Source organism: Camelus dromedarius, chromosome 29 (assembly GCF_036321535.1).
Source record: "Camelus dromedarius isolate mCamDro1 chromosome 29, mCamDro1.pat, whole genome shotgun sequence".
Lineage (NCBI taxonomy): Eukaryota > Metazoa > Chordata > Mammalia > Artiodactyla > Camelidae > Camelus > Camelus dromedarius.
Genome location: NC_087464.1, coordinates 2,723,927 through 2,748,986, shown reverse-complemented (window position 1 = coordinate 2,748,986; position 25,060 = coordinate 2,723,927). Strand labels below are relative to the sequence as shown.

General features: G+C 51.8%; 1 long non-coding RNA gene and 8 other non-coding genes across 9 annotated transcripts; all 9 read left to right on the top strand.

Moving 5' to 3' along the window:
- Nucleotides 1-202: 202 nt before the first annotated feature.
- LOC116149418 (uncharacterized) lies at nt 203-5,063 on the top strand. The gene is made up of 3 exons (XR_004133033.2): nt 203-1,416; nt 3,447-3,487; nt 4,843-5,063. It is a non-coding gene; the product is annotated as an uncharacterized LOC116149418 (long non-coding RNA).
- LOC116149457 (small nucleolar RNA SNORD109A) lies at nt 4,324-4,390 on the top strand. The gene has a single exon (XR_004133069.1). It is a non-coding gene; the product is annotated as a small nucleolar RNA SNORD109A (small nucleolar RNA).
- A 3,099-nt stretch (nt 5,064-8,162) lies between the features above and the next one.
- On the top strand, nt 8,163-8,256 carry LOC116149441 (small nucleolar RNA SNORD116). Its single transcript, XR_004133053.1, has one exon. It is a non-coding gene; the product is annotated as a small nucleolar RNA SNORD116 (small nucleolar RNA).
- A 2,648-nt stretch (nt 8,257-10,904) lies between these two features.
- On the top strand, nt 10,905-10,998 carry LOC135319623 (small nucleolar RNA SNORD116). Its single transcript, XR_010378423.1, has one exon. It is a non-coding gene; the product is annotated as a small nucleolar RNA SNORD116 (small nucleolar RNA).
- Nucleotides 10,999-13,646: 2,648 nt separating this feature from the next.
- Nucleotides 13,647-13,740, top strand: LOC135319622 (small nucleolar RNA SNORD116). Its single transcript, XR_010378422.1, has one exon. It is a non-coding gene; the product is annotated as a small nucleolar RNA SNORD116 (small nucleolar RNA).
- A 2,648-nt stretch (nt 13,741-16,388) lies between these two features.
- Nucleotides 16,389-16,482, top strand: LOC135319621 (small nucleolar RNA SNORD116). The gene has a single exon (XR_010378421.1). It is a non-coding gene; the product is annotated as a small nucleolar RNA SNORD116 (small nucleolar RNA).
- Nucleotides 16,483-19,130: 2,648 nt separating this feature from the next.
- LOC135319620 (small nucleolar RNA SNORD116) lies at nt 19,131-19,224 on the top strand. Its single transcript, XR_010378420.1, has one exon. It is a non-coding gene; the product is annotated as a small nucleolar RNA SNORD116 (small nucleolar RNA).
- A 2,649-nt stretch (nt 19,225-21,873) lies between these two features.
- LOC135319619 (small nucleolar RNA SNORD116) lies at nt 21,874-21,967 on the top strand. The gene has a single exon (XR_010378419.1). It is a non-coding gene; the product is annotated as a small nucleolar RNA SNORD116 (small nucleolar RNA).
- A 2,648-nt stretch (nt 21,968-24,615) lies between these two features.
- LOC135319618 (small nucleolar RNA SNORD116) lies at nt 24,616-24,709 on the top strand. The gene has a single exon (XR_010378418.1). It is a non-coding gene; the product is annotated as a small nucleolar RNA SNORD116 (small nucleolar RNA).
- The last annotated feature ends 351 nt before the right edge of the window (nt 24,710-25,060 follow it).

Sequence of the window (25,060 nt, the reverse complement as noted above, 5' to 3'; positions counted from 1 at the left end):
AGTGTTGATAGTGAGTTTGGTCATTATTTTACTGTTTGTGTGGGTGTGCATGTGTGGTATGCATTTTCAAATATTTATATATTTCAATTATATATAGCATTCATTTAATTCTAAAGATACACACCACATGCTGAGATAAACACTTTTTCATGGATTATCTCATTTCTCATTTAATGCTAATAAAAACCATACAGAGTAGGAAACTCATTCCTTTTTTAAAATAAGAAAATAGGAGCTGAGTTTGAAGCTCAGCTTGATTGTGTAATTTATCCTGTTAATCACAACTTAAAAAAAAAAATCACAACCCTATGATGTCACAGACTTTGGAAGATGATAATTAAAAATACTTATATTTTGATAAACCTCCACATATTTGGGAGAAAGACACATTCCTGAGGTCACATTTATTCTTTTTGTGTTTTTAAGGTCAAGCCATGAGAATTCTCAAGTTTAGTTCTCCAGGCTAATAAGTGTAAGTGTTGGGAAATTGCAGGAACAGGAGGGAAAAGATGAAAAGGACACTGGTTTGTGGAAAATTCTGTGGTATAAATCTACAAAGAATGACCTCTAGAAATATGGGATGCCAGTGCTTAGGAGATGGGGCACTGTGTTCCTCAGCAGAAACCATTTGATAGATCACTGGGATGCCATGGGGCACAGATCAAAGTTCAAAGAGAAAAGGCCAGTTAGAGGAGTATCACTAAATGGAAGAAATCAACTTTGGCATTGACTTGATGACAGGCAATACCAAGACGAATACTGCAGAGAGCAGTGAAAAGGCCAGTGAGGATCTCAGAGTGAAGAAGCAATCCCCAACTGATAAAGATTCAAATGCCATAATCTCCTATTGGAATATTTTTCCAATTGTAATTTATGATCATGTGGTTTAGATTATAAATGTTCTCCCTCATTTGAAAATGTGTTCCATAATCAATTCACCTTTCCCCAGTTATCTGTAATCATTTTAACTCTTTTCTAAAGATAGCACCTTATGTCTTACAAGTGTGATAAATTAGAAACTATAAGCCAGTAGCTAAGATGTTGGCTCAAATCATAAGCAGAGTGAATTGTGACATAACTTATGCCACGGCAGTGACTAAAGTATGTTTTAAAATTTGTGTGGTTTATAATGTAAGGAATGGACTATGCTATTCTAACTGGTCTTTTTATCTTTTGGTATTTTGAGGGGAAATGGACCTATACAAGATCTCACAGCTGGGGCTCTGGAATGTTGAGAATACTGAAGGAGGAAGATAAGTACAGAAGGAGAAAGCAGTCATGGATGGGTAAGACTACATCTGTCAGAAAGGACTGCTGAACATTGAGTAGCTCAGCCCCTGGTTTTGACTTCGATACAGTTCGGAAACGTTTGTGCATGCTGAATCTCTTTAAGGATGATAAAACTGATTGATGATGGTAAGATGTTTATCGTATTATTCAACTAATTATGTGAACGAATGAATGCATGAACTGGGTAGAAAGTAAAGTTCTTTACTACAAAAACCTGTAATAAACATAATAAGAATGACAGGATATAAAAAGTCAACCTAATAATTGTTTCAACCAGGAACATCATGGGATTCTAAAACTTATTGGAGAAAATTTTAAGAGAAACAGGACACTTATATAGTCTGCGGTTATCTCCCCCATGATATACTTATCCATTACAATGAGAAAATGACGTTTTGTTGGAAAGCCTGGCAGACACCCCCGGAATTAAGAGATGAAGGTTAATACCACCAGTCAGTCATGGGGTTACCCGGTGTCACTGACAGGAAGCCCCGAAAAGAACACAGCTTCATTTCTGTAGTTACCTCAGACAAAAGTGCAGAAACCTCAGTGTACTTACTCATGAGGAAATGTCAGAACCCAACTGAGGGACATCCTCTGACAAAACCTGGCTTTAGTCTTCAAACATATTAATATCGCTGAGGAAATGTTCCAGATTAAGTCAGACTAAATAGACATGAACACACAACACAATATTAATTCAGGATTTCTGTAAAAGATCTTCAGGGTCTATCCTTTCTCATAGGCAGCAAACTAAAGGTGCACTTTTGAGTGAATGTCTGGGTCATATATTCATACGTTGTGAACAATCTGAAGAAGCTGAAAGACACATTCACTGCTGTTGAACGGTACAGTATTTCTGTTCTAAGTAAGTGAGGGTGGACTCCCATAGTTTTGGTAGCTTTGAATGCTACCAGTCTTGTACAAATTAAACTTTCAATATCTGAGTACCTGGTTCCTTGTTACATGGTATCCCTTTGAGTGTGTGCCTGCGAACAAACACATAGGCTCAATTCATGGGCATGTGGAGTGAGTACGTGAACACGAGGCCCAGTGTTCTGTCCCAGCCTTTTGTTCAATTTTATATTTGTACCTTTTATATAATGTATTTAATTTTACATACAGTAAGACTCACTCTTCATCATGTACAGTTCTGTGGGTTTTGACAAGCACACAGAGCAGTGTATCTAGCAACACAGTCATTGATGTGGAAGGGTTCCATTACCCCTAAAATCCCCTTGTGTTTCTCCTTTATAGTCAGACCCTCCTTCTGGTCCACAATCTGTTGCAATCACTGTTTCTATCATTTTGCCTTTGACAAAATGTCATTTAAATGGAATCAAACATTACATAGCCTTTAGGACCCAGCCCTTTTACCTAGCACTTTGAGTTCCCCAGTTCACTTGCAAGAATTTATCCTTCAGAGAACTTTGCTAGGTTATCAATGTACTCCTCCTAGGATTCTTAATTGCATTCTATGTTGAGAAAAGATGGACCAATCTCACTCCATTTTAATTTTACTTATGTCTTACCCCTCTGTCTTTTTCCATTTGATTATTTTTTTATAACTTCCATTTATCTTATGAAATATATCATCTCTTTTTCTGTTTCCTCCTCCTTCCTTTAATGAAGGTACTGGGGATTGAACCCAGGACCTCATGCATGCTAAGCACACACTGCTGCTGAAGTATACCCACTTCTCATTTTTCTATTCTTGGCACTTCTCCACATCCATTTCTATATATCATTTGTAGTAGATTTTTCAGAATTCTTACGCTTACTTCCAGAGGGTAGGTCTCACAACACCCTTATCATGTGCTCTTTATTTTACCCATCATAAAGAATTTTCTTTATTTGGTGGAATACAACTTTAGAATTTCTAATTTAAAAAGAAAATTGATATGCCATTAATTTGCACAGTATGGTAGAGGGGATTATTGACTATTTGCAGAGTGAAGAATTCAGAGAGTAAATAAGTAGAAAAAAATGAAAAGATAAAGGTGTAAAGGACCAAGGAACTATGACTTGTGTGATGAGGACTGGAATTATGGGGATGCCTACATAATAAATAATTCCTACAGAACCAACTTTATTTTTAAATGAATTTCAGGTATTTTTCTGATCTGACTTATACTCTTTTTGATGTGTTGCTGCAGGTCAAAGGCTAGAACAAGTCACCATACTCCAGGGAGGAAAGGTGAGCAGCTACTCTGGTGCTGTTGAATTTTTTTGTTTGTGTTGTGGGCAGTGATGTCAGAAATTCAGGTTCTGTGGGCTCATTCTTTCAGGGGCTCAGGGAGAATATTTTAATGGTAGACCCCCCCCCCCATAGCAATGCCTACTTTGTTAAAGGAATCTTCATTTTTGTTTCTTTCCTTTATTACATAAAAATGTATTTTTATTTTTTTTAACATTTTTATTGAGTAAGTCATTTTACAATGTTGTGTCAAATTCCAGTGTAGAGCACAATTTTTCAGTTATACATGAACATTCACTGTCCCACATTTTTTTTGCTGTGAGCTACCACAAGATCTTGTATATATTTCCCTGTGCTATACAGTAAAAGAAAATATTTTTAAAGTAACTTGGTTAAGACTTAGGAATCATTGATAGATTTCCTTTTTATACCATTTTGTATTATGTGAAGATAACCTTTTAATAAAATTTAGATGTGCCAAAATATTTCATTTTTTTATTACTAGCATTTCAGAATTTAGATGTTTTATTAATATTTTACTATAATCACACCTTATTTACTACATCATTTACAAATGTTACCACATTATTCCCTGAAAGTTTAGTTGACTCAATTTTTTTTTAATTTTCTCAATAGATTTTATTTAATTTCATTAGAAAAATCCAAGGTCATGTGCCTTTTGCACTATGTAGATGAGAGTTCAATTATTCAAATACTAAACAAAATTCCTACTGTACAATTCTGTGCTGTATTGTTTTTTATTCACAACACAACAGAAAGCATGAAGAAAATGAGCCTGGCTATGTAAATCCTTATTTGTTGGGAGGGTCTTGTCTGGATCGATGATGAGAAAAATTGTCTGAGGATGCTGAAGGACTCATTCCAGATGTCAATCTGAGGTCCGGATGAATGGCCTTTCAGTAGGACAAATAAGACTCTTATAGCCTGGCTTTATTTGGTGACCCTTCTATGACAACATAATACTGCTGTGAGCATGCCTTTTCTTTCTTTCAGAGCAAGGAGTTAGCATCCTATCTTATGAGGCAGTATTTACCTTATATATGCTGAGTGACCCAAGACTTGCTTTATTTTGCTCACTTGGAATGGAGTTGTAGATAGCATTTGTAGAAAGGAAATGTTCTTCAGTAATAAATGAGGAATCAAAAGATTGAATTAAGAAGGGGTCAAGCAACTCTGATAGGTACTGAAAGTCTCATTTAGTGTTGGACTAAAAGAAGGAAACACTCCATGTCTGTGTTAAATATTGACAATTTTAATGCTTTGTTATTTTTACTGTTGAGAGTTTTTGAGACTATCTTTGCTTTTTTTTTTTCTTTTATGGTTTTCTGAGGTAGATGGGCTGACATGAGGGACTCCACTTCAGATAATTGGGGTGAGTAACTACACCAGGGTCCTTTAAAATTCATATGTCATGTGCTCTGTGTCACACCCTGAAATCTCTGCATTCATCTATTCCATGACTTACTGGATAATATTTTCATGATGTGTCCTTTTCTTTGGTGATTGCCTTTACCCTCATTTCCAAATTTTAAACTTAATTTTATCTGAGTTTTAGGTAGACTGTCAAGTGCAGAATTTTGGAAAATTTTAAATTTCTTTTTGTAATTTCATATTGCAATTAAATATCCTTTGTTGAAATTAAGCTATGCTTGGATGTTTCCTTAACAAATTATTATGGTTTCAGAATGTTGACCCTATGACTGAGATCATCCTGGTTAGATCATTTTGGTCAGATCCATAGGATCATTATGGATCATTATTGCTATTTTTCTCAATGTTGAATTTGACCTTTTTTTCATTTTATAATGTGAAAAAGTATACATTAAACTTTCTGAGATCTTTCTAAGGCCATGAAAGTTTTAAATGATAAAGAACCATGTAGCACTTCATTTTTCTGAAGTTCAAAACAATACTCAATTTTCCATACTGTGTTTAGTCTCACAAGAGATATTAGATTGGTTTAATCAAGTGGCAAGGTAGTGAAACTTCATATATTAAATCATTAATCATTATTTGTTGCTAAAATTGAAACATCAATTAATTAAAAAAAACAGTTTGTATATTCCTTGGCATGATCACACAGGTTTTGTGTTACCTGGGGCCTGGTCTTTAACACTTTAGACATAGGTAAACTCTGTTTTTATCTTGATGAAATTCTTGTCACAAATTCTTTGAAGTGATAATTGTTTTTATAACTTATTTATTTATGTATGTATGTATTTTAATGTGTGTATTCACCTATCCAGAACCCAGCAAGATTATTCAAATAAACTCAATAACAATTAATAAAATATACATGAATGCTAATAATTATAATGTCAGGGAGGAGAAGAACCCTACCAGATACTAAAATGAACCCTAGAAAAGCTATCATTGAAAATACTTGAGTATAATTATGAATGACAGGAGCACTAGAACATATTTTGGTTTAATAAATATGATTCTACAGACACAAAATTGTTTATCCATCCATGTTATAGATAACATGCTATAAGTAGATGGTATATCAACATTGTACTGCATGGTGACTGTCTTAATGTGTAGAATTATACTGACATAAAATATTTATGTTACAAATGACAAATATTAAAAAAGTACAACCCAGAATGTTTTTTAAGAAGTACGTTCTTCTTAGGATTGGAAAGAAGACAGTGATGTCCTGTCTCATCACTTATTTTTTTTTAACTGAATTTAGCTGCTGTACAGTATTATGTGTTACAGGTGTGCAATATAGTGATACACAAATTTTAAAGGTTATGCTCCATTTGTAGTCATTACAAGACATTATCAATACTATACCCTGTATTGTGTAACATATCCTTGTAACTTATTTTATATTTGATAGTTTTTATACTTGGTACCTCTTATTCTCCTACCCAGTTTTCCTTCTCCCCCTTACCCCTTGCCACCAGGGGCCATTACTGTGTTCTCTATATCTATGAGTCTGCAGCTTCTTTTTTTGTTACATTTGCTAGTTTATGGTGTCTTCATGATGTCCCTGTCTGGCACTGGGGTCAGGGTTAAATTGGCCTCATAATATGAGTTAGGAAGTATTTGTTCCTCATCTATTTTTTGGAAGAGTGTGAGAAGTAAAGGTGTCAATCCCTCTTTAACTGCTTGGTGTAAATCACTAGAAGAGCCATATGGCCATAGGATTAACTTTGGTGGAAGGTTTTGTTTGTTTTTGATTGAGTCAATCACTTTTACTGTTTTTAATTAGGATGCCAGAGTATGCTTGGGACAGCATAAAAGGTGCCACTGACTGGGTAGTTTATAAGAAGCAGAAACTTATTTATCAGAGTTTTCGATGATGGAATACCAGGAAGATTGAGATTAGGGGGGCTTTATGGGAGAGTCAGGGCCCCTTTCTCGGTAACAGACTTCTTCTAACTTCACATACTGGAAGGCATAGAAGAGTTTTATTGGGGAACATATTATAAGAATAACATAACATTAACCTGGTCTCCACCATCATGGCCCAAGCACTTCAAATGGGCCCTAACTATTAATAACTTAACCATTGGGTGTTGGGAATTCAAGATATGAATTTTAAAGGGAAACAAATATTCACATCATAAAAATTTATTCAGAATATCATTTTTTTTCTACAGGTGGTTTCGATATATATTACAGATTTTTTAGGAATTAGTCCATTATCCCAGGATTGTTTATTTTGTTGAGACATACCAGTGAACAGTATTAATTATAACTCATTTTATTACTTTGAGGTAAATAGAACTGTATTCATGTCCATTTCTAACATGAAAAAATTGAATCTAATATCCAGTACTGTGGCTTAGGGAAAATAAAGCTTTCCAAATTTTGAAAATTCTCAAACACACACTATATAGTTCCATTAATATATTTATTTAAATAATTGATTGATCTTCAATTTTCATAATTACTTAGCAAATAATCATTATTTAGTTTTATATATAGGTTTCTTCAATATATTTTACTTCAAAAAGTAGATGGATAAGATATTAATTTCAATACATTTCTACTTGGTATATATATTGTATCAAGGATAGAATGGTTTCAATGTTATATTAAACTCTGGTGTACAGCTAAACACCCTAATCACATACGAACATACATACAAATATAAAATTAACATATGTGAAGGTCCCAAAACTAGTGAATTCACACACATATTTATTGGCATACAAGGGAAAAAGGGAAGTGGGTAAAAGATAGCAGGCTTCACCGAGCCAAAGGCTGATAGGCATGGAGCATGCTCGCTGAGAAGTTGGGCCCACGTCTGAAGCGTGCACGTGGTTTCTGTCCCCTTGCCAGGTGGGGTTGCCGGGGCAGGCTTGCCGTCAGCCAAGACAAGAAGAGCTTCCCGTTTTCTGGTGACTGGTGGTGGCCGGGAGTCCCCGAAGAAGTGGGTCGGCGCCAGGATGCTGAACCTTCCCGTGGATCGCTCAGGATGACGGTACGCACTCTCCTCCCCCACCCCCAGCGCTGGCATTGGCTTTCGGATATTCTCTGACTGCCCGAAAGGTGGCCAGAAAGGATTGACCGTTGCTGCTGCTCAGTGGCTTGCTGGCTCTGGATTGCTGGGGTTGCTGGAGGTCTCCGAGCTCACTGGCTCCTCTGTGGAGCCACCCAGCCTGCCACGTTGAGTTGTCCAGCATGCCAGCACGTGCTCGGATCGATGATGACTCCCTCATATGCATTCCTTGGAAAATCTGAACAAAATGAGTGAGAACTCACTACCGTCGTTCTCATCGAAACTGAGGTCCAGCACGTTGCCTCCCCGGGGGCTAGGGAATAGTTAGGAGAGGGGTCCAGCTTGCCCTTGTTCACACTGGTGCAACACCCCCCACGGTGCCAACATTAGAGAGCTGTCGTAGGGTCAGTCGTGTGCACGCATTAGTTGAGGCACGCTGGAATGAGAGGTCCTAGTTTGAGTGGCCGTGGTGGGATGTGGCAGGGGCCAGCTCCCCTGCTGCTCCTGGACGTGGGAGTGCAGAACTGGCCTAGGCCCCGTGAGCAGGTGGGACGAGCCAGTTTGTTTGGGGCAGCTTGGCCGTATTTGGGCCGTGGGCCGACTTGATGTATGTGTCAGAGCCAAAGAGAAGAGGTGTGGGTGTTTGGCTACTGGAGCCACCGTTGAGGCGTGTTTCTGCGTGTTTCTGACCTGCGTCTTGGTAAGGACTGTGGCGGGCACAGTGGTTGTGGGTCGGGTCGGGGTGGGGGTCGGGGTCGGGGACGGGCCGGTGGCGGGAGCAGGCTGAGGGATCGGGTTGCCATGCTAGCCTTGGCAGCTCCCTGCTGCACCCACTGCCCCAGTGTTGGTGGCAAGGGCGGAAGCACGGAGCTTGCTGAGGACACAGCGCTGCCTTCAAGCATGGGGGTTGGCGGACAGTGTAGACTGGAAGGGAAGTGTACGGTGAGGTTAGGGCTGGAGTGGTTTTGTGTGCTTTGCTAGAACACTCTGTCCTCGTTTGGCTCCTGCTGCTGTCCTGGGCTTCCTGAGGCCGGTCGGCATTTCCTGAGGGGCTGCCCATGGATGCCTAGGGAGGAAGTCTCCTGGGGTCCAGGTGGATGGTCGGTGCCAGCAGACCTATCTAGTGTCGGCTTGCTGGTTTGTCCAAGAGGCTCCCGAAAGGTGTCTTCCGGGAACTTCACAGGGAGGCAGTGCAAGGCTTGGTCCAGATGCCTGACGGCAAGATGCCCTCTAGCCCCTTTGCCTCCAGGTGCATGAGCGTGCAAGGTGAAAGGGTGCCTTTAGGTGGGAGCCACGTATCTGGCCGAGAGGGCCCCCTTCCCCGTGACATTTGTTGAGATTTAACCCTGCTGGTACAGGGGCATGGCGCACGTTAGCTGAGATCCCGGGTGGGCTGCGGTGGACCGTCACGTGCTGATTTTGCCCCATTCGAGGTTTCCTTTCGCAGGAGAGCTCCTGGGCTTCAGGACGTCCTGTGGTCCACGGGAACAGGGCATTGAATCTCCGTGAGGCCCGTGGTGGGGTTACAGTGCCTAGAAGAGGTCCTCGGTTGAGGGTGGTGGGGTGTGGCTTCATCCAAGGGGACATCCTTTGAGACTGTCTGCCCTGAAGCTCGGTGTTTGCCCTGTGTGCATAATGTCTGAGGATCCCTGTGGGGCGACTGGGCCTCGGTCCGTGAGGACACATGTTTGGACCAGGCTGCTTAGCGTTCGAACTTTGCGTTGAAGGTCAGGGCCCCGAATCCTGCCCGATGTGGATCTCGGCCGTTGGTGGTGACGTGAGTGCCCTGGCATCCGTGGGGTTTGGCCCTGGCTCATGGAGGCTCCTAATCCAATTCTCCGCTGGGCTTTCTCACCTGCCCTGTGCAGACGTGTAGGCATAGCTGACAGGACGAGGCTTCTGGATTGTCGTGGCACAGAGACACAGGTTGAATACAGGCTGGATGTGCCCTGGAGCCAGGTTCAGCATGGTGTGAGCTTTCATGTCAATGGTTTCCTGGTTGACATAGGCAGTGAGTATTGCCTCCAGGTCCCCCTATCCTGTGGAGGCCTTGGGCGGCACGGTGACTTGGTGGCTATCCCATCCACGGCCCCGAGTGTGGTGTAGGTGGGTGCGGTTGGCTCTGATCAGAAGGAATGGCTGTCGGAGAGAAGGAGTTCTTGGCCTATTTCAGCGGCTACTGGAGACCCACGATGCCATGGCCACTCTGGAAGGCAGAGGGCTGTGGTCATGTCAACGATGGGCAGGCCTCCATGGCACTGAGTGGAAAGCATGCATTCTCAGGCACTGAGATTTTGGGGGAGGCACACAGGACACACAAACACGCAGAGACGCAGCCATACGCTCACATGGACAGTCAGGCCCCGCCCCCCGCGACGCAACACACACGCATGAAACTCACGTACGCCGAGGCCCCTACCCTCGTGCGTTCAGACACGCATCGGTTGGTATTGAAGGGATAAAGGGGAGTGGGTAGCAGATAGTGGGCTTCCCCGAGCTAAAGGTTGATTGGCATGGGGCATGCTCGCTGAGAAGTTGGGCCCACGTCTGAAGCGTGCACGTGGTTTCTGTCCCCTTGCCAGGTGGGGTTGCCGGGGCAGGCTTGCCGTCAGCCAAGACAAGAAGAGCTTCCCGTTTTCTGGTGACTGGTGGTGGCCGGGAGTCCCCGAAGAAGTGGGTCGGCGCCAGGATGCTGAACCTTCCCGTGGATCGCTCAGGATGACGGTACGCACTCTCCTCCCCCACCCCCAGCGCTGGCATTGGCTTTCGGATATTCTCTGACTGCCCGAAAGGCGGCCAGAAAGGATTGACCGTTGCTGCTGCTCAGTGGCTTGCTGGCTCTGGATTGCTGGGGTTGCTGGAGGTCTCCGAGCTCACTGGCTCCTCTGTGGAGCCACCCAGCCTGCCACGTTGAGTTGTCCAGCATGCCAGCACGTGCTCGGATCGATGATGACTCCCTCATATGCATTCCTTGGAAAATCTGAACAAAATGAGTGAGAACTCACTACCGTCGTTCTCATCGAAACTGAGGTCCAGCACGTTGCCTCCCCGGGGGCTAGGGAATAGTTAGGAGAGGGGTCCAGCTTGCCCTTGTTCACACTGGTGCAACACCCCCCACGGTGCCAACATTAGAGAGCTGTCGTAGGGTCAGTCGTGTGCACGCATTAGTTGAGGCACGCTGGAATGAGAGGTCCTAGTTTGAGTGGCCGTGGTGGGATGTGGCAGGGGCCAGCTCCCCTGCTGCTCCTGGACGTGGGAGTGCAGAACTGGCCTAGGCCCCGTGAGCAGGTGGGACGAGCCAGTTTGTTTGGGGCAGCTTGGCCGTATTTGGGCCGTGGGCCGACTTGATGTATGTGTCAGAGCCAAAGAGAAGAGGTGTGGGTGTTTGGCTACTGGAGCCACCGTTGAGGCGTGTTTCTGCGTGTTTCTGACCTGCGTCTTGGTGAGGACTGTGGCGGGCACAGTGGTTGTGGGTCGGGTCGGGGTGGGGGTCGGGGTCGGGGACGGGCCGGTGGCGGGAGCAGGCTGAGGGATCGGGTTGCCATGCTAGCCTTGGCAGCTCCCTGCTGCACCCACTGCCCCAGTGTTGGTGGCAAGGGCGGAAGCACGGAGCTTGCTGAGGACACAGCGCTGCCTTCAAGCATGGGGGTTGGCGGACAGTGTAGACTGGAAGGGAAGTGTACGGTGAGGTTAGGGCTGGAGTGGTTTTGTGTGCTTTGCTAGAACACTCTGTCCTCGTTTGGCTCCTGCTGCTGTCCTGGGCTTCCTGAGGCCGGTCGGCATTTCCTGAGGGGCTGCCCATGGATGCCTAGGGAGGAAGGCTCCTGGGGTCCAGGTGGATGGGCGGTGCCAGCAGACCTCTCTAGTGTCGGCTTGCTGGTTTGTCCAAGAGGCTCCCGAAAGGTGTCTTCCGGGAACTTCACAGGGAGGCAGTGCAAGGCTTGGTCCAGATGCCTGACGGCAAGATGCCCTCTAGCCCCTTTGCCTCCAGGTGCATGAGCGTGCAAGGTGAAAGGGTGCCTTTAGGTGGGAGCCACGTATCTGGCCGAGAGGGCCCCCTTCCCCGTGACATTTGTTGAGATTTAACCCTGCTGGTACAGGGGCATGGCGCACGTTAGCTGAGATCCCGGGTGGGCTGCGGTGGACCGTCACGTGCTGATTTTGCCCCATTCGAGGTTTCCTTTCGCAGGAGAGCTCCTGGGCTTCAGGACGTCCTGTGGTCCACGGGAACAGGGCATTGAATCTCCGTGAGGCCCGTGGTGGGGTTACAGTGCCTAGAAGAGGTCCTCGGTTGAGGGTGGTGGGGTGTGGCTTCATCCAAGGGGACATCCTTTGAGACTGTCTGCCCTGAAGCTCGGTGTTTGCCCTGTGTGCATAATGTCTGAGGATCCCTGTGGGGCGACTGGGCCTCGGTCCGTGAGGACACATGTTTGGACCAGGCTGCTTAGCGTTCGAACTTTGCGTTGAAGGTCAGGGCCCCGAATCCTGCCCGATGTGGATCTCGGCCGTTGGTGGTGACGTGAGTGCCCTGGCATCCGTGGGGTTTGGCCCTGGCTCATGGAGGCTCCTAATCCAATTCTCCGCTGGGCTTTCTCACCTGCCCTGTGCAGACGTGTAGGCATAGCTGACAGGACGAGGCTTCTGGATTGTCGTGGCACAGAGACACAGGTTGAATACAGGCTGGATGTGCCCTGGAGCCAGGTTCAGCATGGTGTGAGCTTTCATGTCAATGGTTTCCTGGTTGACATAGGCAGTGAGTATTGCCTCCAGGTCCCCCTATCCTGTGGAGGCCTTGGGCGGCACGGTGACTTGGTGGCTATCCCATCCACGGCCCCGAGTGTGGTGTAGGTGGGTGCGGTTGGCTCTGATCAGAAGGAATGGCTGTCGGAGAGAAGGAGTTCTTGGCCTATTTCGGCGGCTCCTGGAGACCCACGATGCCATGGCCACTCTGGAAGGCAGAGGGCTGTGGTCATGTCAACGATGGGCAGGCCTCCATGGCACTGAGTGGAAAGCATGCATTCTCAGGCACTGAGATTTTGGGGGAGGCACACAGGACACACAAACACGCAGAGACGCAGCCATACGCTCACATGGACAGTCAGGCCCCGCCCCCCACGACGCAACACACACGCATGAAACTCACGTACGCCGAGGCCCCTACCCTCGTGCGTTCAGACACGCATCGGTTGGTATTGAAGGGATAAAGGGGAGTGGGTAGCAGATAGTGGGCTTCCCCGAGCTAAAGGTTGATTGGCATGGGGCATGCTCGCTGAGAAGTTGGGCCCACGTCTGAAGCGTGCACGTGGTTTCTGTCCCCTTGCCAGGTGGGGTTGCCGGGGCAGGCTTGCCGTCAGCCAAGACAAGAAGAGCTTCCCGTTTTCTGGTGACTGGTGGTGGCCGGGAGTCCCCGAAGAAGTGGGTCGGCGCCAGGATGCTGAACCTTCCCGTGGATCGCTCAGGATGACGGTACGCACTCTCCTCCCCCACCCCCAGCGCTGGCATTGGCTTTCGGATATTCTCTGACTGCCCGAAAGGCGGCCAGAAAGGATTGACCGTTGCTGCTGCTCAGTGGCTTGCTGGCTCTGGATTGCTGGGGTTGCTGGAGGTCTCCGAGCTCACTGGCTCCTCTGTGGAGCCACCCAGCCTGCCACGTTGAGTTGTCCAGCATGCCAGCACGTGCTCGGATCGATGATGACTCCCTCATATGCATTCCTTGGAAAATCTGAACAAAATGAGTGAGAACTCACTACCGTCGTTCTCATCGAAACTGAGGTCCAGCACGTTGCCTCCCCGGGGGCTAGGGAATAGTTAGGAGAGGGGTCCAGCTTGCCCTTGTTCACACTGGTGCAACACCCCCCACGGTGCCAACATTAGAGAGCTGTCGTAGGGTCAGTCGTGTGCACGCATTAGTTGAGGCACGCTGGAATGAGAGGTCCTAGTTTGAGTGGCCGTGGTGGGATGTGGCAGGGGCCAGCTCCCCTGCTGCTCCTGGACGTGGGAGTGCAGAACTGGCCTAGGCCCCGTGAGCAGGTGGGACGAGCCAGTTTGTTTGGGGCAGCTTGGCCGTATTTGGGCCGTGGGCCGACTTGATGTATGTGTCAGAGCCAAAGAGAAGAGGTGTGGGTGTTTGGCTACTGGAGCCACCGTTGAGGCGTGTTTCTGCGTGTTTCTGACCTGCGTCTTGGTGAGGACTGTGGCGGGCACAGTGGTTGTGGGTCGGGTCGGGGTGGGGGTCGGGGTCGGGGACGGGCCGGTGGCGGGAGCAGGCTGAGGGATCGGGTTGCCATGCTAGCCTTGGCAGCTCCCTGCTGCACCCACTGCCCCAGTGTTGGTGGCAAGGGCGGAAGCACGGAGCTTGCTGAGGACACAGCGCTGCCTTCAAGCATGGGGGTTGGCGGACAGTGTAGACTGGAAGGGAAGTGTACGGTGAGGTTAGGGCTGGAGTGGTTTTGTGTGCTTTGCTAGAACACTCTGTCCTCGTTTGGCTCCTGCTGCTGTCCTGGGCTTCCTGAGGCCGGTCGGCATTTCCTGAGGGGCTGCCCATGGATGCCTAGGGAGGAAGTCTCCTGGGGTCCAGGTGGATGGTCGGTGCCAGCAGACCTATCTAGTGTCGGCTTGCTGGTTTGTCCAAGAGGCTCCCGAAAGGTGTCTTCCGGGAACTTCACAGGGAGGCAGTGCAAGGCTTGGTCCAGATGCCTGACGGCAAGATGCCCTCTAGCCCCTTTGCCTCCAGGTGCATGAGCGTGCAAGGTGAAAGGGTGCCTTTAGGTGGGAGCCACGTATCTGGCCGAGAGGGCCCCCTTCCCCGTGACATTTGTTGAGATTTAACCCTGCTGGTACAGGGGCATGGCGCACGTTAGCTGAGATCCCGGGTGGGCTGCGGTGGACCGTCACGTGCTGATTTTGCCCCATTCGAGGTTTCCTTTCGCAGGAGAGCTCCTGGGCTTCAGGACGTCCTGTGGTCCACGGGAACAGGGCATTGAATCTCCGTGAGGCCCGTGGTGGGGTTACAGTGCCTAGAAGAGGTCCTCGGTTGAGGGTGGTGGGGTGTGGCTTCATCCAAGGGGACATCCTTTGAGACTGTCTGCCCTGAAGCTCGGTGTTTGCCCTGTGTGCATAATGTCTGAGGATCCCTGTGGGGCGACTGGGCCTCGGTCCGTGAGGACACATGTTTGGACCAGGCTGCTTAGCGTTCGAACTTTGCGTTGAAGGTCAGGGCCCCGAATCCTGCCCGATGTGGATCTCGGCCGTTGGTGGTGACGTGAGTGCCCTGGCATCCGTGGGGTTTGGCCCTGGCTCATGGAGGCTCCTAATCCAATTCTCCGCTGGGCTTTCTCACCTGCCCTGTGCAGGCGTGTAGGCATAGCTGACAGGACGAGGCTTCTGGATTGTCGTGGCACAGAGACACAGGTTGAATACAGGCTGGATGTGCCCTGGAGCCAGGTTCAGCATGGTGTGAGCTTTCATGTCAATGGTTTCCTGGTTGACATAGGCAGTGAGTATTGCCTCCAGGTCCCCCTATCCTGTGGAGGCCTTGGGCGGCACGGTGACTTGGTGGCTATCCCATCCACGGCCCCGAGTGTGGTGTAGGTGGGTGCGGTTGGCTCTGATCAGAAGGAATGGCTGTCGGAGAGAAGGAGTTCTTGGCCTATTTCGGCGGCTCCTGGAGACCCACGATGCCATGGCCACTCTGGAAGGCAGAGGGCTGTGGTCATGTCAACGATGGGCAGGCCTCCATGGCACTGAGTGGAAAGCATGCATTCTCAGGCACTGAGATTTTGGGGGAGGCACACAGGACACACAAACACGCAGAGACGCAGCCATACGCTCACATGGACAGTCAGGCCCCGCCCCCCACGACGCAACACACACGCATGAAACTCACGTACGCCGAGGCCCCTACCCTCGTGCGTTCAGACACGCATCGGTTGGTATTGAAGGGATAAAGGGGAGTGGGTAGCAGATAGTGGGCTTCCCCGAGCTAAAGGTTGATTGGCATGGGGCATGCTCGCTGAGAAGTTGGGCCCACGTCTGAAGCGTGCACGTGGTTTCTGTCCCCTTGCCAGGTGGGGTTGCCGGGGCAGGCTTGCCGTCAGCCAAGACAAGAAGAGCTTCCCGTTTTCTGGTGACTGGTGGTGGCCGGGAGTCCCCGAAGAAGTGGGTCGGCGCCAGGATGCTGAACCTTCCCGTGGATCGCTCAGGATGACGGTACGCACTCTCCTCCCCCACCCCCAGCGCTGGCATTGGCTTTCGGATATTCTCTGACTGCCCGAAAGGCGGCCAGAAAGGATTGACCGTTGCTGCTGCTCAGTGGCTTGCTGGCTCTGGATTGCTGGGGTTGCTGGAGGTCTCCGAGCTCACTGGCTCCTCTGTGGAGCCACCCAGCCTGCCACGTTGAGTTGTCCAGCATGCCAGCACGTGCTCGGATCGATGATGACTCCCTCATATGCATTCCTTGGAAAATCTGAACAAAATGAGTGAGAACTCACTACCGTCGTTCTCATCGAAACTGAGGTCCAGCACGTTGCCTCCCCGGGGGCTAGGGAATAGTTAGGAGAGGGGTCCAGCTTGCCCTTGTTCACACTGGTGCAACACCCCCCACGGTGCCAACATTAGAGAGCTGTCGTAGGGTCAGTCGTGTGCACGCATTAGTTGAGGCACGCTGGAATGAGAGGTCCTAGTTTGAGTGGCCGTGGTGGGATGTGGCAGGGGCCAGCTCCCCTGCTGCTCCTGGACGTGGGAGTGCAGAACTGGCCTAGGCCCCGTGAGCAGGTGGGACGAGCCAGTTTGTTTGGGGCAGCTTGGCCGTATTTGGGCCGTGGGCCGACTTGATGTATGTGTCAGAGCCAAAGAGAAGAGGTGTGGGTGTTTGGCTACTGGAGCCACCGTTGAGGCGTGTTTCTGCGTGTTTCTGACCTGCGTCTTGGTGAGGACTGTGGCGGGCACAGTGGTTGTGGGTCGGGTCGGGGTGGGGGTCGGGGTCGGGGACGGGCCGGTGGCGGGAGCAGGCTGAGGGATCGGGTTGCCATGCTAGCCTTGGCAGCTCCCTGCTGCACCCACTGCCCCAGTGTTGGTGGCAAGGGCGGAAGCACGGAGCTTGCTGAGGACACAGCGCTGCCTTCAAGCATGGGGGTTGGCGGACAGTGTAGACTGGAAGGGAAGTGTACGGTGAGGTTAGGGCTGGAGTGGTTTTGTGTGCTTTGCTAGAACACTCTGTCCTCGTTTGGCTCCTGCTGCTGTCCTGGGCTTCCTGAGGCCGGTCGGCATTTCCTGAGGGGCTGCCCATGGATGCCTAGGGAGGAAGGCTCCTGGGGTCCAGGTGGATGGGCGGTGCCAGCAGACCTCTCTAGTGTCGGCTTGCTGGTTTGTCCAAGAGGCTCCCGAAAGGTGTCTTCCGGGAACTTCACAGGGAGGCAGTGCAAGGCTTGGTCCAGATGCCTGACGGCAAGATGCCCTCTAGCCCCTTTGCCTCCAGGTGCATGAGCGTGCAAGGTGAAAGGGTGCCTTTAGGTGGGAGCCACGTATCTGGCCGAGAGGGCCCCCTTCCCCGTGACATTTGTTGAGATTTAACCCTGCTGGTACAGGGGCATGGCGCACGTTAGCTGAGATCCCGGGTGGGCTGCGGTGGACCGTCACGTGCTGATTTTGCCCCATTCGAGGTTTCCTTTTGCAGGAGAGCTCCTGGGCTTCAGGACGTCCTGTGGTCCACGGGAACAGGGCATTGAATCTCCGTGAGGCCCGTGGTGGGGTTACAGTGCCTAGAAGAGGTCCTCGGTTGAGGGTGGTGGGGTGTGGCTTCATCCAAGGGGACATCCTTTGAGACTGTCTGCCCTGAAGCTCGGTGTTTGCCCTGTGTGCATAATGTCTGAGGATCCCTGTGGGGCGACTGGGCCTCGGTCCGTGAGGACACATGTTTGGACCAGGCTGCTTAGCGTTCGAACTTTGCGTTGAAGGTCAGGGCCCCGAATCCTGCCCGATGTGGATCTCGGCCGTTGGTGGTGACGTGAGTGCCCTGGCATCCGTGGGGTTTGGCCCTGGCTCATGGAGGCTCCTAATCCAATTCTCCGCTGGGCTTTCTCACCTGCCCTGTGCAGACGTGTAGGCATAGCTGACAGGACGAGGCTTCTGGATTGTCGTGGCACAGAGACACAGGTTGAATACAGGCTGGATGTGCCCTGGAGCCAGGTTCAGCATGGTGTGAGCTTTCATGTCAATGGTTTCCTGGTTGACATAGGCAGTGAGTATTGCCTCCAGGTCCCCCTATCCTGTGGAGGCCTTGGGCGGCACGGTGACTTGGTGGCTATCCCATCCACGGCCCCGAGTGTGGTGTAGGTGGGTGCGGTTGGCTCTGATCAGAAGGAATGGCTGTCGGAGAGAAGGAGTTCTTGGCCTATTTCAGCGGCTCCTGGAGACCCACGATGCCATGGCCACTCTGGAAGGCAGAGGGCTGTGGTCATGTCAACGATGGGCAGGCCTCCATGGCACTGAGTGGAAAGCATGCATTCTCAGGCACTGAGATTTTGGGGGAGGCACACAGGACACACAAACACGCAGAGACGCAGCCATACGCTCACATGGACAGTCAGGCCCCGCCCCCCACGACGCAACACACACGCATGAAACTCACGTACGCCGAGGCCCCTACCCTCGTGCGTTCAGACACGCATCGGTTGGTATTGAAGGGATAAAGGGGAGTGGGTAGCAGATAGTGGGCTTCCCCGAGCTAAAGGTTGATTGGCATGGGGCATGCTCGCTGAGAAGTTGGGCCCACGTCTGAAGCGTGCACGTGGTTTCTGTCCCCTTGCCAGGTGGGGTTGCCGGGGCAGGCTTGCCGTCAGCCAAGACAAGAAGAGCTTCCCGTTTTCTGGTGACTGGTGGTGGCCGGGAGTCCCCGAAGAAGTGGGTCGGCGCCAGGATGCTGAACCTTCCCGTGGATCGCTCAGGATGACGGTACGCACTCTCCTCCCCCACCCCCAGCGCTGGCATTGGCTTTCGGATATTCTCTGACTGCCCGAAAGGCGGCCAGAAAGGATTGACCGTTGCTGCTGCTCAGTGGCTTGCTGGCTCTGGATTGCTGGGGTTGCTGGAGGTCTCCGAGCTCACTGGCTCCTCTGTGGAGCCACCCAGCCTGCCACGTTGAGTTGTCCAGCATGCCAGCACATGCTCGGATCGATGATGACTCCCTCATATGCATTCCTTGGAAAATCTGAACAAAATGAGTGAGAACTCACTACCGTCGTTCTCATCGAAACTGAGGTCCAGCACGTTGCCTCCCGGGGGGCTAGGGAATAGTTAGGAGAGGGGTCCAGCTTGCCCTTGTTCACACTGGTGCAACACCCCCCACGGTGCCAACATTAGAGAGCTGTCGTAGGGTCAGTCGTGTGCACGCATTAGTTGAGGCACGCTGGAATGAGAGGTCCTAGTTTGAGTGGCCGTGGTGGGATGTGGCAGGGGCCAGCTCCGCTGCTGCTCCTGGACGTGGGAGTGCAGAACTGGCCTAGGCCCCGTGAGCAGGTGGGAAGAGCCAGTTTGTTTGGGGCAGCTTGGCCGTATTTGGGCCGTGGGCCGACTTGATGTATGTGTCAGAGCCAAAGAGAAGAGGTGTGGGTGTTTGGCTACTGGAGCCACCGTTGAGGCGTGTTTCTGCGTGTTTCTGACCTGCGTCTTGGTTAGGACTGTGGCGGGCACAGTGGTTGTGGGTCGGGTCGGGGTGGGGGTCGGGGTCGGGGTCGGGCCGGTGGCGGGAGCAGGCTGAGGGATCGGGTTGCCATGCTAGCCTTGGCAGCTCCCTGCTGCACCCACTGCCGCAGTGTTGGTGGCAAGGGCGGAAGCACGGAGCTTGCTGAGGACACAGCGCTGCCTTCAAGCATGGGGGTTGGCGGACAGTGTAGACTGGAAGGGAAGTGTACGGTGAGGTTAGGGCTGGAGTGGTTTTGTGTGCTTTGCTAGAACACTCTGTCCTCGTTTGGCTCCTGCTGCTGTCCTGGGCTTCCTGAGGCCGGTCGGCATTTCCTGAGGGGCTGCCCATGGATGCCTAGGGAGGAAGGCTCCTGGGGTCCAGGTGGATGGGCGGTGCCAGCAGACCTCTCTAGTGTCGGCTTGCTGGTTTGTCCAAGAGGCTCCCGAAAGGTGTCTTCCGGGAACTTCACAGGGAGGCAGTGCAAGGCTTGGTCCAGATGCCTGACGGCAAGATGCCCTCTAGCCCCTTTTGCCTCCAGGTGCATGAGCGTGCAAGGTGAAAGGGTGCCTTTAGGTGGGAGCCACGTATCTGGCCGAGAGGGCCCCCTTCCCCGTGACATTTGTTGAGATTTAACCCTGCTGGTACAGGGGCATGGCGCACGTTAGCTGAGATCCCGGGTGGGCTGCGGTGGACCGTCACGTGCTGATTTTGCCCCATTCGAGGTTTCCTTTCGCAGGAGAGCTCCTGGGCTTCAGGACGTCCTGTGGTCCACGGGAACAGGGCATTGAATCTCCGTGAGGCCCGTGGTGGGGTTACAGTGCCTAGAAGAGGTCCTCGGTTGAGGGTGGTGGGGTGTGGCTTCATCCAAGGGGACATCCTTTGAGACTGTCTGCCCTGAAGCTCGGTGTTTGCCCTGTGTGCATAATGTCTGAGGATCCCTGTGGGGCGACTGGGCCTCGGTCCGTGAGGACACATGTTTGGACCAGGCTGCTTAGCGTTCGAACTTTGCGTTGAAGGTCAGGGCCCCGAATCCTGCCCGATGTGGATCTCGGCTGTTGGTGGTGACGTGAGTGCCCTGGCATCCGTGGGGTTTGGCCCTGGCTCATGGAGGCTCCTAATCCAATTCTCTGCTGGGCTTTCTCACCTGCCCTGTGCAGGCGTGTAGGCATAGCTGACAGGACGAGGCTTCTGGATTGTCGTGGCACAGAGACACAGGTTGAATACAGGCTGGATGTGCCCTGGAGCCAGGTTCAGCATGGTGTGAGCTTTCATGTCAATGGTTTCCTGGTTGACATAGGCAGTGAGTATTGCCTCCAGGTCCCCCTATCCTGTGGAGGCCTTGGGCGGCACGGTGACTTGGTGGCTATCCCATCCACGGCCCCGAGTGTGGTGTAGGTGGGTGCGGTTGGCTCTGATCAGAAGGAATGGCTGTCGGAGAGAAGGAGTTCTTGGCCTATTTCAGCGGCTCCTGGAGACCCACGATGCCATGGCCACTCTGGAAGGCAGAGGGCTGTGGTCATGTCAACGATGGGCAGGCCTCCATGGCACTGAGTGGAAAGCATGCATTCTCAGGCACTGAGATTTTGGGGGAGGCACACAGGACACACAAACACGCAGAGACGCAGCCATACGCTCACATGGACAGTCAGGCCCCGCCCCCCGCGACGCAACACACACGCATGAAACTCACGTACGCCGAGGCCCCTACCCTCGTGCGTTCAGACACGCATCGGTTGGTATTGAAGGGATAAAGGGGAGTGGGTAGCAGATAGTGGGCTTCCCCGAGCTAAAGGTTGATTGGCATGGGGCATGCTCGCTGAGAAGTTGGGCCCACGTCTGAAGCGTGCACGTGGTTTCTGTCCTCTTACCAGTTGGGGTTGCCGGGGCAGGCTTGCCGTCAGCCAAGACAAGAAGAGCTTCCCGTTTTCTGGTGACTGGTGGTGGCCGGGAGTCCCCGAAGAAGTGGGTCGGCGCCAGGATGCTGAACCTTCCCGTGGATCGCTCAGGATGACGGTACGCACTCTCCTCCCCCACCCCCAGCGCTGGCATTGGCTTTCGGATATTCTCTGACTGCCCGAAAGGCGGCCAGAAAGGATTGACCGTTGCTGCTGCTCAGTGGCTTGCTGGCTCTGGATTGCTGGGGTTGCTGGAGGTCTCCGAGCTCACTGGCTCCTCTGTGGAGCCACCCAGCCTGCCACGTTGAGTTGTCCAGCATGCCAGCACGTGCTCGGATCGATGATGACTCCCTCATATGCATTCCTTGGAAAATCTGAACAAAATGAGTGAGAACTCACTACCGTCGTTCTCATCGAAACTGAGGTCCAGCACGTTGCCTCCCCGGGGGCTAGGGAATAGTTAGGAGAGGGGTCCAGCTTGCCCTTGTTCACACTGGTGCAACACCCCCCACGGTGCCAACATTAGAGAGCTGTCGTAGGGTCAGTCGTGTGCACGCATTAGTTGAGGCACGCTGGAATGAGAGGTCCTAGTTTGAGTGGCCGTGGTGGGATGTGGCAGGGGCCAGCTCCGCTGCTGCTCCTGGACGTGGGAGTGCAGAACTGGCCTAGGCCCCGTGAGCAGGTGGGACGAGCCAGTTTGTTTGGGGCAGCTTGGCCGTATTTGGGCCGTGGGCCGACTTGATGTATGTGTCAGAGCCAAAGAGATGAGGTGTGGGTGTTTGGCTACTGGAGCCACCGTTGAGGCGTGTTTCTGCGTGTTTATGACCTGCGTCTTGGTGAGGACTGTGGCGGGCACAGTGGTTGTGGGTCGGGTCGGGGTGGGGGTCGGGGTCGGGGACGGGCCGGTGGCGGGAGCAGGCTGAGGGATCGGGTTGCCATGCTAGCCTTGGCAGCTCCCTGCTGCACCCACTGCCGCAGTGTTGGTGGCAAGGGCGGAAGCACGGAGCTTGCTCAGGACACAGCGCTGCCTTCAAGCATGGGGGTTGGCGGACAGTGTAGACTGGAAGGGAAGTGTACGGTGAGGTTAGGGCTGGAGTGGTTTTGTGTGCTTTGCTAGAACACTCTGTCCTCGTTTGGCTCCTGCTGCTGTCCTGGGCTTCCTGAGGCCGGTCGGCATTTCCTGAGGGGCTGCCCATGGATGCCTAGGGAGGAAGGCTCCTGGGGTCCAGGTGGATGGGCGGTGCCAGCAGACCTCTCTAGTGTCGGCTTGCTGGTTTGTCCAAGAGGCTCCCGAAAGGTGTCTTCCGGGAACTTCACAGGGAGGCAGTGCAAGGCTTGGTCCAGATGCCTGACGGCAAGATGCCCTCTAGCCCCTTTGCCTCCAGGTGCATGAGCGTGCAAGGTGAAAGGGTGCCTTTAGGTGGGAGCCACGTATCTGGCCGAGAGGGCCCCCTTCCCCGTGACATTTGTTGAGATTTAACCCTGCTGGTACAGGGGCATGGCGCACGTTAGCTGAGATCCCGGGTGGGCTGCGGTGGACCGTCACGTGCTGATTTTGCCCCATTCGAGGTTTCCTTTCGCAGGAGAGCTCCTGGGCTTCAGGACGTCCTGTGGTCCACGGGAACAGGGCATTGAATCTCCGTGAGGCCCGTGGTGGGGTTACAGTGCCTAGAAGAGGTCCTCGGTTGAGGGTGGTGGGGTGTGGCTTCATCCAAGGGGACATCCTTTGAGACTGTCTGCCCTGAAGCTCGGTGTTTGCCCTGTGTGCATAATGTCTGAGGATCCCTGTGGGGCGACTGGGCCTCGGTCCGTGAGGACACATGTTTGGACCAGGCTGCTTAGCGTTCGAACTTTGCGTTGAAGGTCAGGGCCCCGAATCCTGCCCGATGTGGATCTCGGCCGTTGGTGGTGACGTGAGTGCCCTGGCATCCGTGGGGTTTGGCCCTGGCTCATGGAGGCTCCTAATCCAATTCTCCGCTGGGCTTTCTCACCTGCCCTGTGCAGACGTGTAGGCATAGCTGACAGGACGAGGCTTCTGGATTGTCGTGGCACAGAGACACAGGTTGAATACAGGCTGGATGTGCCCTGGAGCCAGGTTCAGCATGGTGTGAGCTTTCATGTCAATGGTTTCCTGGTTGACATAGGCAGTGAGTATTGCCTCCAGGTCCCCCTATCCTGTGGAGGCCTTGGGCGGCACGGTGACTTGGTGGCTATCCCATCCACGGCCCCGAGTGTGGTGTAGGTGGGTGCGGTTGGCTCTGATCAGAAGGAATGGCTGTCGGAGAGAAGGAGTTCTTGGCCTATTTCGGCGGCTCCTGGAGACCCACGATGCCATGGCCACTCTGGAAGGCAGAGGGCTGTGGTCATGTCAACGATGGGCAGGCCTCCATGGCACTGAGTGGAAAGCATGCATTCTCAGGCACTGAGATTTTGGGGGAGGCACACAGGACACACAAACACGCAGAGACGCAGCCATACGCTCACATGGACAGTCAGGCCCCACCCCCCGCGACGCAACACACACGCATGAAACTCACGTACGCCGAGGCCCCTACCCTCGTGCGTTCAGACACGCATCGGTTGGTATTGAAGGGATAAAGGGGAGTGGGTAGCAGATAGTGGGCTTCCCCGAGCTAAAGGTTGATTGGCATGGGGCATGCTCGCTGAGAAGTTGGGCCCACGTCTGAAGCGTGCACGTGGTTTCTGTCCCCTTGCCAGGTGGGGTTGCCGGGGCAGGCTTGCCGTCAGCCAAGACAAGAAGAGCTTCCCGTTTTCTGGTGACTGGTGGTGGCCGGGAGTCCCCGAAGAAGTGGGTCGGCGCCAGGATGCTGAACCTTCCCGTGGATCGCTCAGGATGACGGTACGCACTCTCCTCCCCCACCCCCAGCGCTGGCATTGGCTTTCGGATATTCTCTGACTGCCCGAAAGGCGGCCAGAAAGGATTGACCGTTGCTGCTGCTCAGTGGCTTGCTGGCTCTGGATTGCTGGGGTTGCTGGAGGTCTCCGAGCTCACTGGCTCCTCTGTGGAGCCACCCAGCCTGCCACGTTGAGTTGTCCAGCATGCCAGCACGTGCTCGGATCGATGATGACTCCCTCATATGCATTCCTTGGAAAATCTGAACAAAATGAGTGAGAACTCACTACCGTCGTTCTCATCGAAACTGAGGTCCAGCACGTTGCCTCCCCGGGGGCTAGGGAATAGTTAGGAGAGGGGTCCAGCTTGCCCTTGTTCACACTGGTGCAACACCCCCCACGGTGCCAACATTAGAGAGCTGTCGTAGGGTCAGTCGTGTGCACGCATTAGTTGAGGCACGCTGGAATGAGAGGTCCTAGTTTGAGTGGCCGTGGTGGGATGTGGCAGGGGCCAGCTCCCCTGCTGCTCCTGGACGTGGGAGTGCAGAACTGGCCTAGGCCCCGTGAGCAGGTGGGACGAGCCAGTTTGTTTGGGGCAGCTTGGCCGTATTTGGGCCGTGGGCCGACTTGATGTATGTGTCAGAGCCAAAGAGAAGAGGTGTGGGTGT